The following is an 18,906-nucleotide window of genomic DNA, read 5'->3' as shown; positions in this document are numbered from 1 at the left end:
CTACCACCACATGCTACTGCTCCCTTGCAGCCTAACTCGACCTCCTACAACACCTGCTATGACACCTCCCTTCACTCCCTGCTTCTCCTCCAAGAGATCACCTGTCCAAGGAGGTGCCCAGCCTAACCACCCGCCTCCCAGGGTCAGGATATCCTCCCCAGGTCAGGTTGGCCCACAGCCAGGTAGCTGCCATGATCTAGTTCTTCACCCTGTACCACCATGACACCCAGCACATGGCATTCAACCTCTGCTGAACAGATATGCCAGTCATCTGTTCAAGGTCACTGAACACTGTAAGTACTGAGTAGAAACAATTAATTAAAATACATATTCTTTTTCCAAAAAGATGTTGTGGAAAATCACTCAGACATGGGCTGGTGAAGTACATATAATATATTTAAATGTTATAAATCCACCTCACTTGATTTAAGTACTAAAGGACAATAAAAATTTTTTGAAGAATACTCTTAGAAGATGTAAGAGTTTCAGAAGCAGTGAGTCCATGTTGGACCTAAGGGATAAATTGGGGTACAAAGTACAGCCACAGTTGAAGCCAGATTTAAAGTTAGGTAGTCAGTGAAGTTAGGTAAATGGGGTCTAATATAGTGAAATCTAAAATGGAGGCCATGCTGATAATGATTCTGGGAAACACAGGACAACTCCGGAAAGGGCCTAGGCCAAAGTCCACCCCAAAGAAATGTTAATGGAGCCCAGGAAACAGCCCCCAACAGATTTGGAGATAGCCCATCCCAAGAAGTGATAATGCAGTCCTTCCTGCCCAGATTACTTGTTTGGCCCACCTGTGTCCCACCCAACCTACATTCCATCACCAAAACTATAAAAAGGGGGAGACAACCGCACTTCCACCGATTCCACCTCTTGGGTCCCCTTCTTCCTCCAGGAGAAGTCTTTTCTGCTGTCCTTTAATATATTAAACTTCTAATTTCTACTCTGACCTTGCCTCAGTGTGCTTCTTTGATGTTATTCTTCAGCACTGGGGAAGCAACAGCGGTAACACAGTCACCCCCCACCCCCCCACCCCCGCTTTACCCCAGTTAGGCCCACATCCACCAAAAGCAACATGACACCAGTGCTCTCTGCCTGAACATCCCCAAGCACAAGAACAGAGGTGTGTGGGAGTCAGCAGTATTTCCCAGTTGAGGACTCTCTCCTCCCTCCACAGTAGACCAGAGCCACTCCCAGCCACATTCCAAAACCGGAGGCCTCCACCTCCCTTCCTGCCCAAGGCCAGACCTCTAGTAATTGTCACCTCCAAGGCTATGACAGGAGTGGGATATGGAGAACCAAGGGCATGACTTGCCTAAGGCAGAACAGTAACTCTAGAGAAGAAATGCTACGATGCAGGCAGTCCCTCCCTGGCCAGCCTGAAGGTCTTGTTAAGAATTCAAAAGGGCATTGTTTCCCCTCTGACCTCTAGGACCTTAGTATCAGCATGTATAGCTTGGCAGGTTCTCAGAAAACCCTCTAGAGACTTCTTTCTGATCCAGCCTCTGCTTGTTTAGTTGCACTGCACAGGGCGCTTTACAGCAACTCCAACTAGGAGACAGCAATTTAAGCAAGGGAAGTTTCATACAAAGTACATGATAATTGAGTAACTGTGAACATGAAGTAAGAATCTAAAGGATGACCTGGGACAGATGAAAAGTGCCCCAAAAGGACAAATTTGAAAGGAGGGGGGTGTTCATGGTTTGTTGAAGGTACAGATAAGGCCCACAGTCACCAGGAAAAGCAGAGGGACTACCACCTGGAGTGTGGGCAAGCAAGGCTGTGGGGTGGCATGAGCAGGTGTGTGGGAGCAGAGCACACACAGGCAACCTTGGGAGCTGAGGAGGTTCCCTCTGCAGGAGCTTGGCACACCAGCGAGCAGCTCAGGGAATGCTCAGGAGAACAAGTAGATGGCCAGCACACGGAGGCACCATGGGTGCTCATACATGGTGGCTGAGGACAGGGTGCAGGGAGCGGTGATCGGGGTTAGGCCCAGGCTGCTCCATCTCAGGTTCCAGTCTAACACTGCTGCCAGAGAGACAAAGCAGAGCAGCACCATACCGGTGAAAGCTGTGCCCGGGAGGCACCAAGGTGTGCAGGGACAGCAACAGGCTCTCTGGGAAGCCAGACTCACACCCTCACCACAGACACACAGACACTGGGCTCAGGAAGGACAAGTTCCTTCCTCCTATGAGGAAGAACCCTCCATTTATACAAAGGGCCATATCCATTTTCAGAGAACAGGCAACAACAGGTGACTTTGGAGCAGAGAGGTAAAACCGGCACAAGTTGTAGATAACTGTATCATCAATCAAAAGTCACCTCTAACCATAAACATTTTAAGTCTGAAATTAAAGGGGAAAGCATATAAAACATGCTTCCTGTACAAGAATGGGAAAAAGAGCAATAAATACACTACAGTCCTTTAGCTGACACCAGGAAACTAGGCAGGACTTAAATGGGGCTTGCAACAGGACAGATTCCAGAAATGCAGGGAAAACAAGACAGGGAATGATAGGGTTTTAGGATAGAAAGAGATATACTGAGTCTTAAAGGGGCTGAGCCATTGAGATGCAGAAAGCACAGTTGTAAATCTTGAGCAAGAGGCCCTTGGCTAATGCCCTTATAAAATGAGGAGGGAGTGGGGACTGGCATAAAGTTGTGTGGCTCTACATCCAGTCTGGCCCCTGATACAGTCCTTCTATAAATATTGGACACCCCCAGCCCAAGATATGGCTTCTCACACTTGATGTAGCCTGCCTACATTCTCTCTTGAGTGTTATCTACTCTCTATGGGAACTTCTGTCATGGGGGGGGGGCAGGGGGGGGAATGTCCACAATGATTACAAACATAGTGGGCTTTCAGATTCTCTGAGACTTCACTTCCAGAAGCAGATTCAGAGCACAGTTCAAGCTAGCCTCCTGTCATCAGATCCCCACATCACTGCCCACAGCACACAGGAATGTTTGGTCTGCCTCACCAACTGCTAATCCACGAGCCTGAGTTTTCCTGATTTTCCCAATAACAAAAGAAGTGACAAACTCACTCCCATGTATGTCTTCTTTCGTCATGTGAATTCTGCCTTTGGAAAAATTACAAAGGGAGCACAACCTGTTGAAGTCACGTAACATCTAATCAAGCAATTCCCTGTACCTTCACCCTTACTCCCACAATAAGAAAAGGCAGACTGGGGCTGGGGCTGGGCCTCAGTGGTAGCGCACTTGCCTGGCATGTGTGAGGCACTGGGATTCTCAGCACCGCATGTAAACAGATAGATAGACACATACATAGATGTGGGGAGCTGCTCTGAATGATTCGCATCTTCCGTCTTGGGGTGGAGATGCTTGTGACTTGGACATTGCCCCGGTCCCCTTGGGCTGAATTATACTCATATTTCCCTTGTAATTCTGCCCCTTCTTACCTTTTTTGGATGGAACTTTCTAAGAAAGGGTCCTCCCAATAAAAGCCCACTTCTGAACGGTGCTCCTCTCTCTCACCAGCCTCGCTCTCCCACTTGGGGAGCCTGAGGCCAAGTGGAGGAGCTGTCCTAAAGCTTGTTTAAAGGTCAAGTGTATGTCTGTGTTTTATTTGATGTTCCTGGAAATTCACAGGGACGACCTTAAGTTCAGCTGCTCCCATGGGCCAGGAGTGGCAGATAGATAAATAGACAGACAGACAGATAGGGTCTATCAACAACTAAAAAAAAAAAAAAGAAAGCCAGACAGATTTACCCTCTCATTGTACCGCAAGAGCATGGAGTCATCAACACTGATAGTGGACATTGTCTTTAAATCTTTACTGCATTAAAAATGAAAATTTAAAAAAAAAACACCTCCCTGTTTTAATGCACACCATCTTTCCAGACTTCCTTCCTGATTTTCCTACTCCACGTTCCCTTTGCCCATTTTTCTAGTTCCCCATCTAGAGATGTTCCCATCTTCACAATGAGCTTAAAAAACAAACAAACAAAAAAAAAGTGAAGCTGTTAATTTGAGGTCACAGAGCTAATCTGGGTGGAGCCAGAGTTTGGGCTTTGGACCCTGAGGAGTCCACCCTGAGTCTACCCTCATGCACTTCTTATCACCAGACTGGCGGGCTCAGAGAGAACTCCAAGAATCCCCAAGCAAAGTTGGGCTTCTTAAAACTAATTACGGACCTGAGATCAGTAGCATTTATTGGATACCGAGGAACATTTAAGCAATTCCAAGAAAGATCAGGAATTTTGAAGATCTTTAAAACATCAAATTGAGAAAGGAATAATGTAGACAAAATGGCCACTTGGGTACCCTCCCTGAACTGAGGTGTCCAGAGGCACTGGTCTGATAATGCAGGCACCTTCCACACCTCAGGTAGAATCCTTGCAGATGTTTCGTGTTTCATGGTTACATTTGATTAGTGAGTTATTTACCTACAGTAAAGAACGGGAGATTGGCAGGGGCTTAAACTAGCCTAGTCATAAACACGTCCAGGCAGAGTCTTGCGTCTGAGTTGTTTACACAGAGAAGAAACTGCCTCCTCTCCCCTCCAGCACCACATCCTGAGGAAGAGACCCCACAGCCTGCTGAGGGACAGACCCCTGCTTTCCAGTCAGCCATCCTGGAACAAAGGAGGTGACTGACCATAAACTGTGCTAACCACAAACTGCACCACCTCACTCTCTTACTCATCCTTCCAACAACATTCACATGCATTCCACCCGTGGATCATAGCCCAATTTCATTTCCAGAAAAACAGTCATAAAAAAATCTCGTTTCCAAGGCCAAAGAGAACACCTGCTCCAACCAATTCACTCACAGATGAGGAGAACCTGCAGTGAGAATTATTATTAATGCAAAATCTTTTTCTACAGCTTCAATTCTGGATTATCAACATAAAAAAAAAAAAATTTAAGACGCCCATTGGCCCTGCACTCCCATTTCTCCCAACCTGGACTGCACTCACATTTATTACTTCCTCCTCCTTGCTATTACAACACCTCACCCATGTTTATCTGACCTATCACTATGTGATAACATGTCAGGCATACCACAGAAAGCCTGGCTCTGTCTCTAGAGCAGACTGCCACTCAAGACAATAAATATGAAGACAAGAAAGACAAAGAAAGGGGAGAGGCAGTAAAGATAGTAGGACCTAAAGAAAAATCATTATTCTTTATAATCTTTTTGATTGAGAATATTTAATACTGTAGTAAATAATCATTCTTAGATAATTTCACACACAGGTCTTAGTATCCAGCGTACCTCTCCCCACATAAAGCAACCTTCCCTGGCCCAGTCTATCTGCCAGTCCTAGCCACTCCTGTCCACAGGTCATAAGACTTTTCCAATTCTCAAGCTTTCTCCACACCTCACCCATCAGGACTGTGTAAAGGTATCATGTTAAGTTAGCAGTACATCACCTAAAACCACCTCTCAGGAAACAGTCACATACAATTAAATTAATCTATAAACAAATACAGGCCCAAGGGATGGGGGAAGGAAAGGAGAGGCAATTAAAAATTAATAAATATGCACATGCATAAATTGCAGTACTGGATTAGAAACAGATCCCATTATATAAACTGAGTTGTCAAGCTGACCTTATGTAATTGCTTCTGGAAATAAGTAGGCCATCAAGCCCAGTCTGGCAACCTTGGTGTGCAGGGGTATGGGGGGTTGGGGAGGTAATGCAGCATCTGCTAGGTGGGCTACTCATACCTACAGACACATAGACAGAACAGCTGGGGAAATCAATTAAGAAAGAATATTTTCAAATGGGCATCAGAAAAGTAACTTATCTAGTAAAACTCAATTAATGACCAATTAACAAAATTAAAATTTTGACTCCCCTCAAACTCTTTAATTTTCAAAATGACATCCTCCAACATGTAGTTCTATAGGCTGTGACAACTGATCACAAACAGAAGTAAAAAATTCAGATTCTAAAAGAATCACTTTACTGTTAAGTACTTGGACAACCAAGTTCAACCTGCCATTTTCCATGACATAAAGAACCATCCATGTCACTTCTCACAGGTACTATATGGACAAATTCAAAATAACCAGTCCTTCCCAATTCTATGAAATTATATTTGGTAATTCTTATCCCATGACATACAGAGCTTGACAGCATCTCCATAATTTTCCTGAAATTAAAATGTTTGTATTTGTATCTCTTCCAAAATAAAAATACAAGCTCTAAAAATAAGGAAAGCATTGTGCGAACACTCTCCAACTAGGGATTGCATAAAACATATTAAAAAATTGCCTTCTTTTGTAACTTCAATAAACATTTAAATTTATACCAATGACATTCATTGTGTTTATTTTAGGTAACTTAATAAATTGCCTTGGGAGGTCTCAATTTCTTGGCTCTTAAGAGGAAGGTTTTCAGTGACATATTTTCTTAAAAGAGAACATGCCCTTGGTAGTGAAGGGAATACCAAGGAGCATAAGGGACACAGTCTCAAACTCTAGAACTCCTTGACTTACCCACTGGAGTCTCTTAGAGGAGCAGCCTTGAGATAGCTGCCTGACTCTTCTAAAAACTGGCATGAAAAATCTCATAGCAAAGGCTGCGGTTGTGGTTCAGTGGAAGAGCACATGCTCAGCATGTGCAAGGTCCCAGTTTCAATCCCTAGCAACACACATACACACAAACCCATACAGAACATTCTGTAAAACTGGCCTGTGCAGAGATTTTTAAATAATGTATTAAAAAGGGCGAATTGACAGGAAGGTTGGCCAAGGACCTAACACCTTGGGGGAGGGAAATAATACAAGAAGTGGGACAATCATCAGGGACAATCCTTATAACAAGGCAAATCAACAACTGCACACCTAGTCCCTACCTTGGTCACTAAGGATTCCTCTATGTGCCCAGAAGTGTGCCAAGGGCCAACTGGATATATTCTGTGAAGCTATCCTCCTCTTACAGATAAGCAAACTGGCTCCCAGGATGTAAAACTTGTCTGAGGTTCCCAGAGAGCACAGAGGGTCAAGAACTGGGAACCTATGCCCCAACACCAATGCAGAGCTGCGAGGTCAGACATCCCCATCCTCACTAAGGACTCTGTGTCACAAAGACCTGACCCCAGATCCAAGCATGACAACCTCAAAATCCCCTTCTGGCAGCCTTCTGAGCACAAGAACCCCTTAAAAACAACTTCCATACTTCCCACCCATGCCTTTGCTCAGGCTGGCTTCTCTCAGCTTAAAAATGCCCTTTCTCTTGCTGCTTTATTCTACTCTTATCTTCAAGACTCGGGTTCAAATTTGCCTCCTATTCTATGAGCACTGGGGTAGGGTTCTGGATTTAACCTCTCCTCCGGGCATTCAGGATCTCCCCAAACCGGAGCCCCTCTAAAAGAGTACCACCATCTAGTCACCTGGAAACCACCCTCCACACCAGCAATGCCTCCCAACCAGGATGGTTCCAAGAGACCTGAGATCCAGCCCTGAACCCCAAGGGAGGCGGAACTACACAGCCCACCCTCAAGTGCCATAAATGACTGACAAGAAATGCACCCAACCACCATGCGCCCCGGCACCACTTTGCACACATACAGTGTCCCCTTCTCTAGGATCAGAAATCATTCTCCTTCCAGAAGACCACCTTCCTAGTGACTTGTGACCCTGGGTGGCAAAAACAAGCCAAAAGGCTCTTCTCCCAGCTCCCTTTGCTGATTCCTTCCCTGCCCCTTCTCCATTTCTCAAATGTTGGCTAAATTGTAACTAGTTACTGATAGGGGCTTGAGCACTGTGGTTTCTAACTCATTTTTTAAAATATTAAAATAAATCATGTGAGTTTAGAAAACAAAGCCTCCAAACAAATGACCTTCTGGCCTTTCATCCAAATATCCTATTAAAGGAAGGGGTTGAGGAATCATCCAATCATTCAACCAAGACTTATGGCTACTTATTTAAAGAAGGTGAAATAGTAACACAGCTTTCTCCCACCACTTGCCAAGAGAAACGTGTTGCCAAAATAAAAGAGATCATGTTGTTTGCTCAATATATGGGCACACTGCTGAGCAGCTAGGAAAGTGGGCCTCTTTTGCCAAGCAATTTAAATCACCTCAGTTTTAAGTACATCTATGAATGTCACGGTCACATACTGTACACTACCATACAGGTGGAACCACCAGGACCACAGCAATCCATCCTTGTGCCGAGAGCTTCCGGAGGGGCATTCCCTCTGCTGGATCCCCACAGCTTCGGCTGCCTCTACACTAACAGTGGCCTCCCCACTGTAGACCTCCACACCCTTCAGTATGGTCATGAGTGGGGGAGGGATGAAAAAAGAAAATCATCCTGCTGAAAGAACCGCTGGCCACCTAAGGCTTTGTTATACGCTTCTCTGTGTCATACATGTTTGAAAACTTCAATTATAAAGAGTTTTGTTTTGTTTTTTTAAACAGGATCCATCAAACCTTGAGGAACAAAAACTCGAAAGAGAAACATTCAGTTAAAAATAGGGCTATCCATAGATATTTTAAGTTCATTTGAAGGAAATAATTCCTATGTGAGGAAGGGAAAGAAGAAAAGTAAAATGGCTGCATCTCACTTAAAAGAATAATAGCTACAAAAGTTCCTCATAAATGAGTTTCAAATTCAGCTATAAAATAAGAAGTGTAAAAAATACACCTCATTAGGGCTCGAGTTGTGGCTTAGTGGTAGAATGCTAGCCTAGCACGTGCGAGGCCCTGGGTTCTATCCTCAGCAGCACATTAAAAAAATAAACAAAATAAAGGTATTGTCTCCAACTACAACTAAAAAATAAATATATATATAAAAATATATCTCATTAGTTCAGTATCTATGAGGAACTGGTTCTAGGACCCTGAAGACAGCAAAACCCTCTGATGCTCAAGTCTTTAAGATGGCACAGTATTTGCATATAACTTATATGTACATCCTCCAGTTTACTTTAAATCATCTCTAGATTATTTATTTATACTACCTAATACAAAGTCAACACTATGAAAGCAGTTTTTTTTTTTCTTTCCACATTATTTTACTGGTGCATTATGCTTGAAAACTAATGACAGGGTTTGTTGTCACAAATCATACATGCACACAATATAACAACATAATTTGGCCAATATCATTCCCCAGGCACTTTCCCCTTTCTTGGTCCCTTTCCTCTACTGATCTCCCCCCTTTGATGTTTACAAGATCCTCCCCACCCCACCCCCACCTTTCTTTTCCTTTTTCCTCTCTAAATTTTACATAAGAGAAAAAACATGACCCTTGACCTTCTGAGTCTGGCTTATTTCACTTAACAAAATGGTCTCTAATTCCACCCATTTTCCTACAAATGACATAATTTCATTTTTCTTTATGGCTAAATAAAACTTTTTGTATATATATTACACACACACACACACACACACCATATTTTCCAAAAGCAACTTTATACTGTATTTTTTACCTTGCATTATTTGTTGTTGTTGTTTTCTGAATGTTTTTGGCCTACAATTAGTTGAACCCTTGGTTGTGGAACTCATGGATACAGAGGACCAGGTACATTTAGATAGGATGACATTTGTAACAAGTCCACTCTGACCCTTTCTGTGTTAGACAAATATATTTGATTTTGAGAATACCACCAGACTTCCTACTGAACACCTAGGGCTAGACCTGAAGGGTTTGTTTAAACACACACACATACATACACACACACACACACACTGTGTATCACTCCCTGATCAGGACTCAAAAAAGCAACACTTTAGAGAAGCATTTGAATGTTGAGTGCTTTTCAAAGAAAATAAATGATAAAAATCGTGAAGCAAAAATTATATAAGCTGTGGCAAATTTATGGTTCATAGAAATACCTTACTAGAGTGTTAACACCTTCATATTCACAATTTCAATGGATTTACACTTAAAATAAACCCAGAAAGGTGGCTGTGCAGGTTTTATCCTATTTTGCAAGGGGGTGGGAAACAGAAGCTAAGTGAGTTGCCATGGTTACAGTGATACTTGATGTCAGCTCTGGAACCTAACCCTCCTTCTGCAAGATCTCCACATCACCAGTCACCCCCAGTGACAACCTCTGCTGTGCCCCCAGGTTCTTGAACCACTAGCAATCTCCACTTCTCCACTGAAAAGTTCTCTCTCCAGGTGCTGCAATTACTCACTCTTGTCATGCCCCTCGTCCTGCCTTGACCCCTTTTTAATTCCCCTCACGTCTAGCATCTTCACAATCCTTGCACTCTCCTGGATTCCCAGGGCACCCAACACCTTTGGCCACCACTTCTACCCTCCCATTTGGGGCAAACCCTATCACCTCCCGATTCTCTTCCCTCTTGGCAGCCTTAATTCCTGGCCTCAACCCCCCAAAATGGACCAAGTCCATTACTGGGTCTTCCCTCATCCCACACTCCTGTCCTTTGCACCCTTAGACACTACCACTGACTCTAATATTCCGTATACTAAATGATATCCCAATGGCCCATGTCTGTAGCTCACCTCCTCTTCCACATCTTCTTTAATTGGTTTCTTTTTTTTTTTTTTTTTTTGAGAGAGGGAGGGGGGGGGAGAGAGAGAGAGAGAGAGAGAGAGAGAGAGAGAGAATTTTAATATTTATTTTTTAGTTCTCGGCAGACACAACATCTTTGTTTGTATATGGTGCTGAGGATCGAACCCGAGCCGCACGCATGCCAGGCGAGCACGCTACCGCTGAGCCACATCCCCAGCCCCTCTTTAATTGGTTTCTAAATCTTATCCCACCCATCCATGATTCATCTCTCACCTTTCAAACACACATGGTCTTTAATCCTGTACCACCTCTGCTCTGTTTTTGAACTGAGTTTTTCCCCTACCGAAGCTAATGAAGTGGCCTAATTCAATAAATTCCAACAAGCACCCACTTAAACCAAGCAATGTCTAAAATAAAACAACAAAAACTAAAGGAATAAGGGTAAGGCTCTGTTAAGCGGGGTGATCAGAGAGAAAAGGGTGAAGAATAACTGCAGCCAGAGGTAGCAGGTGGCACCAAGGCCACAGGCAGGAAAGCTAGTGTGTGGAGGGGTGAAGGCAGGTGAGAGTCGAGGATATCCACATCCCAATAGGTGAATTTGGGGTTTATTCTGGGGAAGAGAGGGACTCACTGGAGTCTGAATCAGAGAAGTGAACTTAAGGTAGTTCCAGTTTCTTCCCCAAAACAGATAGAGGGCAGGGGAAATAGGAAGCAGACAGTCCCACCAGGCTGTCTATATAATGACCCAAGCTCCTGATCAGTCCAGTCTCCCATCCACCTCGCTGGCTCAAGTTCATCCTCTTCAATGTAAGTCTGACCATGACATGTCAACACACCCTGTGCACCCAAGAACTTTCAATGGCTCCCCACTGCCTCTGAAACTATCAAGTACCACATCTCTGCACAATCATTGAGGCTGTGCTGCAGGCTGTTACCTGCTCCAAAGCACCTTGCACTCCAAACTCACAGTATACCTTGCTGCTTCCTCTGACATGGCTCTATGAGACTTCGCAATATCCTGTTCTTTCAGGCTGCAATGCAATGGCCACCTCTGCCTTCCTTTCTCTGCCCCTAAAAAGTTATACGTTCATTCTTCAAGGCTAAGTCCAAGTACCCCTTCCTCAGGGAGCCTTTCTTGACTGCCCAACACACACTTTGTTTCTGCCTCTTCAGAAGCACTCTCACCAATTCCTTTTCAGGGTCTACCAGATAGCCAACTTCAGTAGGCCAAGACCCAGAACCATGCCTGACCCACCAGTAAACACACCCAGGACAGAGCACAGTGCTAGGTGTTCTATCAATGGACATTAGCTATTGAACACAGCCCACTTCACCAGCCATCATCTTGAGCTCTTAACTAGAGGAGGATTATTTCAGAATAGGCATTCCCTCTCAGTTCTTGCAATCTGGAGGCTCCCTGGAGAGAGACTCAGGGGACTGGGTTCCCAGCACTACTAAGAAGAGGGAGAGCTACAAGCAAGAGTTAGAATATGAATGGGCCTGAACCTAGGCATTCTGATATACCTGCCCTATCTGCCAGGCATCTCTTAGGCAAGACATCACACTGTCAAATAAGCCTAAAGTGCCAGCAGTGTGTTTTTTCTGAGGTCATTCTAGAAGTATACATGTGCAGAGAAGAACATTTACAGGGTCCAAATCAAGTTGTTAATAGTTAGTGTTAATTCATGTTAATTTCCTTCACCTTATCTTGAATGTTGTTTCTAAATAAATATAAGAAAAACTTTTGGAAAGAATGCTAAAATACCACCCAAGTTACAATTGAAGGAGGAGTCCAAAATTAAGAAGTATCAAATAAACCCACTGGGGACACGAGACCATTGAATATATAAAACCACTTATAGAGTTAAGATTACAAAAGTCGAACACATTTTAAATGGCTTGTCTGAAGCATGCAATTAAAACAATTGGCCCTGTGCTTTCACTTCTGAAATAATTACTTCACAAAACATAATGCAGCAGTAAATGTTCTGAGCATCTTGGGCACTTACTGATGACTTTCATCTAAACACTTCCACACACTTCAAGATCAAATGCAAACCAGCTCTCACTACTGCACCCTTCTGCACGCTAGCTCATAACACAGCTAGCAGATCAAGAGCTATGTATGGGACATTTCAATAACTGTCATTGGAGAGGAAAAATCCACCGAAAGCAATAGGAGATCAACTATCAACGAATAATACATTTTTTAAGCTAAATGCCACATCAACAAAGTATTGAATCAAACAAATTTGGTTTCCTAACTTTCAATAACAGACCTATATTTTAAAAAAAGACCTGACTTTTATAATGAAATGGATTGTATAAACAGAGAAGACATAGTTGCTTTAGTTATCTTTTTAATGAAATAAAAAATTGCCTATCAGCCACAGTGCTAGGTATTTTAGGTATATCATTCACATAAACTTTCCCAGCATATCTATGAGATATTTCACAACGAGAAAACTAGCTCAGAGTCAAGTAACTTGTCCATAGTTACATAGTAAGTGGCAAAACAGAACTCAAATCCGGCCTGTTTCACAAAAGACTACACATTCTGTACATTCTGAGATTCCACTTATGTGGAGTTCGAGAATAGGTAAAACCAATCTATGATGATATAATCACATCTATGATGATGTAAGAATAACTGTTCCCTCTAGGGAGTACGTTCTGACTAGAAAGGAACACCAGAACCTTCTATAGTAGAAGAAATGTTTATTTCTGGATCTGGGAGGTAGAAACACACACATAAGCTCACACTTTGGGTACTTCACACACCGTTATACCTCAAGTTAAAAAAAAAAAAATCATCCAATTGACTTCAAGTTTAGGCTTACAACCATTAAACCACCACACCACCACTGATAGAACCTAACCACCCACACTCCAGAGTTGATTATCTTGGATGATACCTTTAAAAAAAAAAAAAAAACATTCCAGTAAGCAATGAACCTTCTAGTCACATCACACTGAACACATCTGAGCAATAAACTTGGTTTAAAATGCTGCAGAATGAAAAGTGGAAAGTATCGGTTTCCTGGCTACTGGGAATTTCCCCTCTGCAGCCACATGAGAATTTTTTTTTTAAAATAATATAAACCCTGCTATAAGGGAACATTTACAGAGGCACAGAAAATAACCTGTAACAAAGTTCTTCAATTTAACTATGGAAATGCTGAAAGTTTAAATTACACAAATATTTCTAGATGTTATAACTTTATCAACAATGCTGACTCTCACAAAGGTTGGATTTTGTTACAATGATTAAATCAAGCCAAGACAAAGCTGCTGAGCAAAGGACATAAAACTCACAAAAGGAGCAACTTAAGTAGTGTAAAAAAACTCAACCCAAGAGTTGTAAGGAATAGAAAACTCAGTACAAATAACTTGTTCTAGCAGTAGAGACTGGGCCACTATGTGTGCCACTGCCACCCCCCACACACAAAAAAAAATTCTCCATCAAGTAATAAATTCTTCTCACTGAAGCTTTGTTAGACTTGGCAAAGCCTCATCACCAGTGGGTGATGATGAAATCATTACATCAATTCTCTCAAAGCCTTACCCCACACATGTGCACACCTCTTATCCGAACAGTAATTGCCTCTCCAGAGAGATGAATATATTCATCCTACTATTTGGAGACAAATTTGGCAAGTGCCTACTAATAGTTATCCCACCTTGAGGCAGTGGCGGGAGAACAACTGGACCCACACCTGTTGGGGGTATACATTCTTCTTCTTCTTTATATATATATAAATTGTAGATGGACTCAATATCTTTATTTATTTATTTTTATGTGGTGCTGAGGATCGAACCCAGTGCCTCATGTGTGCGAGGCAAGCACTCTACCACTGAGTCAAAATCCCAGACCCTAATGGATGCTTTTGATTATGCAGCCAGCAAATATTTACCATAGACTAGTTTAATTCACATTTCAGCTTTCTGGGCACACCAAAAAATATCAGGCAACTGATAAAAATTACTTTAGTTTCCCCTAAGCATTTATACATAAGACCAAAAGGCCTTTATGAGAATCTTTCAGTATTGGTAATTTATATATCCTATTGGATTTGCTGCAGTAGATTATATATTATCCCAGTTGCAGGATCTCAGTATTTATAAAAGCAACCATTTAGCTGGGCACAGTGACAAACTCCTGTAATCCCAGAGACTCAGGAGGCTTAGGCAGGAGGACCACAAGTTGAGGACAGCCTGGGCAATATAATGAGATCTGTCTCAAAAAATAAAAAGGGATGGGGGGTGGGCACAATGGCACATGCTTGTAATCCCAGCAGCTCCAGAGGCTAAGGCAGGAGGATGGCCAGTTCAAAGCCAGCCTCAGCAATGGCAAGGTGCTAAGCAACTCAGTGAGACCCTATCTCTAAATCAAATACAAAATAGAGCTGGGGATGTGGCTCAGTGGTCGAGAGCTCCTGAGTTCAATCCATGGCATACACATCCCCCAACAAAAGGGATGGGGAGGATAAAGCACCCCTGAATTCAATCCCCAGTACTGGGGGGAAAAAATATCCATTTGCATTCAGTAATTTTTAAAGTCTTTAACAAATTGATAAAACTATCAAAAAAACACTAAATAAAAAAATTTTAAATGTTAATATATTAAAAGAACTCTAAATAAGGGTTGTGGCTCAGTGGTAGCACGCTTGCCTAGCATGCATGAGGCACTGGGTTCGATTCTCAGCGCCACATACAAATAAATTAAATAAATAAATAAAGGTTGATCAACAACTAAAAAATATTTCAAAAAAAAAGTTAGAAAGAATTAAAAGACTTGGTGGGGCTGGGATTGTGGCTCAGTGGCAGTGACTTGCCTTGCACATGTGAAGCACTGGGTTCAATCCTCAGCACCGCTTAAAAAGTGAATGAATAAATAAATAAAGGTGCTGTGTTCATCTACAATTAAAAAAAAAGTTGGTTTTTGGTTTGTTTGTTTGTTTTTTAAAAAGACTGACCTGGTGGTCAAGAAAGCAATATTTCAGGGATGGTCAGTATTCTTAAATTAGGTTTTCCAAAAAACTCAACATTATTAGAAATCATTAAAAGCTAATGTTTTCAGAAAGAAGGATTCACCTTTTCTCTTAATCCCTCCATCAGCTGAAAAACACACATCTCTATCCAGAACATCTTTGCCTTATACCGACAATGCATCATGTAAACTAAAATGATTAATGTTCTTGGATTTTCCTGCTTTTTAAAGTAACTTTAAAAAAAAATCACATTTGAACAGAGTACAGTGTAAAGTCAATCATGCATTACCAGTTCCACTTTCCTATTTTTAGCATAATGGTAATATAGAAGTTTTAGAGAAATCTAAATCATGATTTTTTTAAAACAAGGAAATCTTCCTAACCACATAAGCCATCTATTTACCCAGCCCTCCTTCAGAAGTCACACACACACAAAAAAATCAATTCAAGTAAGTTATGCTTATTTTCCTCAAAAGACTACCACATTCCTTGGATTTTAAAAACCTTCTAAATGCATTTGCCAAATTTGGCTGATTTCATCCTCAGACAAATCTAACTGTTCCCACAGTTTTGGGTAAAAGGAAGTTGATGCCAGGAGGAAATTCTATATTAATTGCACCAGGACCCCTCATTAAAGCCTCCATAACTTCAAGGGGCCAATGACAGGAGTAGGAAATCATCCTACATGTCTTCAAACAGAGCCTCTTAGGGCAGACACTACCATCCCCAAAACCAGATATGGGAAATAAGGCTCCGATGAAAAACAATTCGCCCTATGTCACTGAACCCTCTGTAGCAAAACCAAGACTAGTGAAAAGAGAGGGTGGGAACTCAAATTTAACGGAGAATTAGGGCTTTGGTCATACATACACCATCTGCATACATACAAACATACATACAGAAAACTAAATTAAGAGAAGTGAGTCCCTCTGCAGAGAGGGTCCCAAGGAAAAAAGCAATATTCCACACTGAAAAAAGAGTTTCTAACAGAAGGTCTTATGATAAACACGTTTGTGAAGGCTGGGCAGGGCGGAAAAGGGTTACTCAAATTACTCCAGCAGAGTTCTTAACAGGGCTCCTTCACCTCTCTGGTCTTAAAATCTAATCTGGTTTAAGAGCACACGGGCTCTACGTAAAATTCTCCCAAATTCCATCAGGCTTAATAACCTCTATTCAAAAGAAGCAGAAGCAGGCACTAGGGCAGAGGGAAGTGACCTACCCTCCCTCCAGGTCAGCTGTCAGATCTACAGGCGACCATGAGACAGCACAAGAGACCCCACACACACATACTCGATCAGTCAGTCCCACCTTCCCACTCCCAGTCCTGGCCCAGTCGCCACCTCGTTAACCATCCCATCACCTCCCGAGGCACAAATAATTACACTGGAAGAATTTGTTAAAACAAGTAGGAGCCCATATTCAACAACTGGCTTCGCAACTTGACAGACGAGGCTCTAAAAAGGGAGGGGCAGGAGAATAATTGTTCTAAACAACGTCTACGAAGTCGGGGAGGTTGAGGCGGCCATGCAGGGAGGGGAGCCAAGACAAACGATCCCTACGTTTTAGGGAGGAGAAAGCCTTCCCATCAACAACCGAGGTTATAAATGTATGTAATGTTTTTTTTAAAGACGACCTTTCACGCTGTGACACTTGTGGGGGATTTCTTGTCTGTTCCTCCACTTGATGGGTAAAGAGGGGGTTCAGCGGCTCCCCAACCTAGAATGTAAAAAACCATGGCCTGGAAAGTAACAAGGTGACTCAGTTTTATTAACTCCAGAAGGGTCCACCTGCCATCCCGCAGCCACCAGACCAGCACGACAGCCCAAGGCCCCCACGCCCACCTTCCCCGAGAGGTGTTTTTCAGAGAGCGGCTTTGCGCGCTCCCTGGCCTGCCAGCTACCCCCACCCTCGCGGTGTCTCGGACCAGCAGCCTGGTTAATCATTCAACGCGGGCAGCGTGGAAATATTTTTAGAGGTCAAAGCGAAAGGTTCTCCCTAAGTTTCGCAGAAACCAGTCTATGGGGAACCGGAGGTGGCAGTGCAAGAGGTTGGGGGTGGGGAGCGGGTGCCGGCGGCTCCCTGGCTCACAAAACACCTGATCTCCCCATGCGGCACTGGAGACCAGCGCAGTGCGAGGGTGGGGTGCGGGGGTGCCAGAGAGAAATCGCACACGGCTCCCCTCCCCCAAATACCCAGATACCCCAGAAGAGGACGCCCCGACCCAGAAGCCCCTTCCCAAATCCTGCAGCCCAGGGCGCGGGATCCCCCGGAAGTTAGGGTGCAGAGAGGAGGGGGAATATCCCTGGGCCCCAGGGGGTGGGTGTGGAATGGAGCAGGAGGCTCCAAAGACGCGCAACTGGGGGTTTCGTTATCCTCTTCATCTAGGGTTCGGAAGATGCAGAAACCCCAGCGGAAGGCAAGAAGCGTAAATGCGGCAGAAGCCACTTAGGAACGGTTTCCTCCGCCGGGGCGCCGGTATGGAGCCGGAACTGGAGAGGAGGTGGGAGGAAAGAGGGGGTCCAGTCACGGGGCCCCGAGGAGTGAGTTGGGAGGGGGGCGGACAGAGTGGGCCCGGATAAGCAGCGGGGGAGGGAAGAGCGAGAAGAAAAGAGGTGGGGGTGACCACCCGCTAGGGCCCTACCTTGTCCAGGAGCAGCTCCAGCTCGGCGGGGCGGGGGCGGGAGATCTCGGCCTCATCCACGTCCCAGCCGCTCCGCGCGGCTCAGCCCGGCGACCGCCGCCGCTCACGCTCCATGCGCGGCGCCCGGGACGGGCGGCCCGGCGGAGTCTGCGGCGTGAACAGTTCCGGCTTGCCTCCAGCACTTGTTGCCTCCGCAGCCGCTACGCCTCTCTCAAGGCTCCGGCTCCCGGCGCCGCGGCTGACTCTCGGCGCCCGCCCTGGGCCCGCCCCCGACCGACGCGCCAATCAGGCTCGGCGCCGCCCCTCGCGTCACCGCCCAGCACCGGAGTCCGCCCAGCGCCCCAAGTTTTGGGAAGGCCGGTCTCCTGCCGGCCAGCTACTTGGCTCCCTGGACCCGCCCAGGCTCGTGCTTCCCGTGGCTTCCGGGGACCCAACGAACTCTACGTCCACACCTAGCAAGCAAGGGGTTACACTGGAGAAAAGGGACCCCCTAGGAAATAAACCCTTCCCGAAAAACAGGGCAGCTTGAAACTTTAAAAAAATCACTTTTAACTCAGGTCTAACCTAAATGTCTTCAGTTGGCCCCTCTTTGCAGTCCGCTCCATGCAAGGAGATTTCTTTTCCTCACTTGATGAGGACCCCAGTGAGCTTTCCTGGCCAGGGCTATGTGTGACTGGGCCTAGAGTGAATCCCAGCAGCCCCTCAGGTGCAGGGGTGGGTTAGAAATCGTTCCGCAGTGGGAGATGGTGGGGGGGCGGGTACAGGGACAAAGTGGAACGTGACCTTTGTTTCATGCCCACTCA

At 44.4% G+C, this 18,906-nt stretch overlaps 1 protein-coding gene across 1 annotated transcript in view; it reads right to left on the bottom strand.

Moving 5' to 3' along the window:
- B3gnt2 (UDP-GlcNAc:betaGal beta-1,3-N-acetylglucosaminyltransferase 2) overlaps nucleotides 1-18,326 on the bottom strand; it is a 29,670-nt gene extending 11,344 nt beyond the window's left edge. The window contains exon 1 of the mRNA XM_026387198.2: nucleotides 18,104-18,326. The gene's annotated coding sequence lies outside the window, so the exon portion shown is untranslated. The remainder of the gene's footprint in view (nucleotides 1-18,103) is intronic.
- Nucleotides 18,327-18,906: the final 580 nt, after the last annotated feature.

The sequence above is a fragment of the Urocitellus parryii genome, chromosome 12, assembly GCF_045843805.1.
Source record: "Urocitellus parryii isolate mUroPar1 chromosome 12, mUroPar1.hap1, whole genome shotgun sequence".
Classification (NCBI taxonomy): domain Eukaryota; kingdom Metazoa; phylum Chordata; class Mammalia; order Rodentia; family Sciuridae; genus Urocitellus; species Urocitellus parryii.
This window is presented reverse-complemented; position numbering and strand designations above follow the sequence as displayed.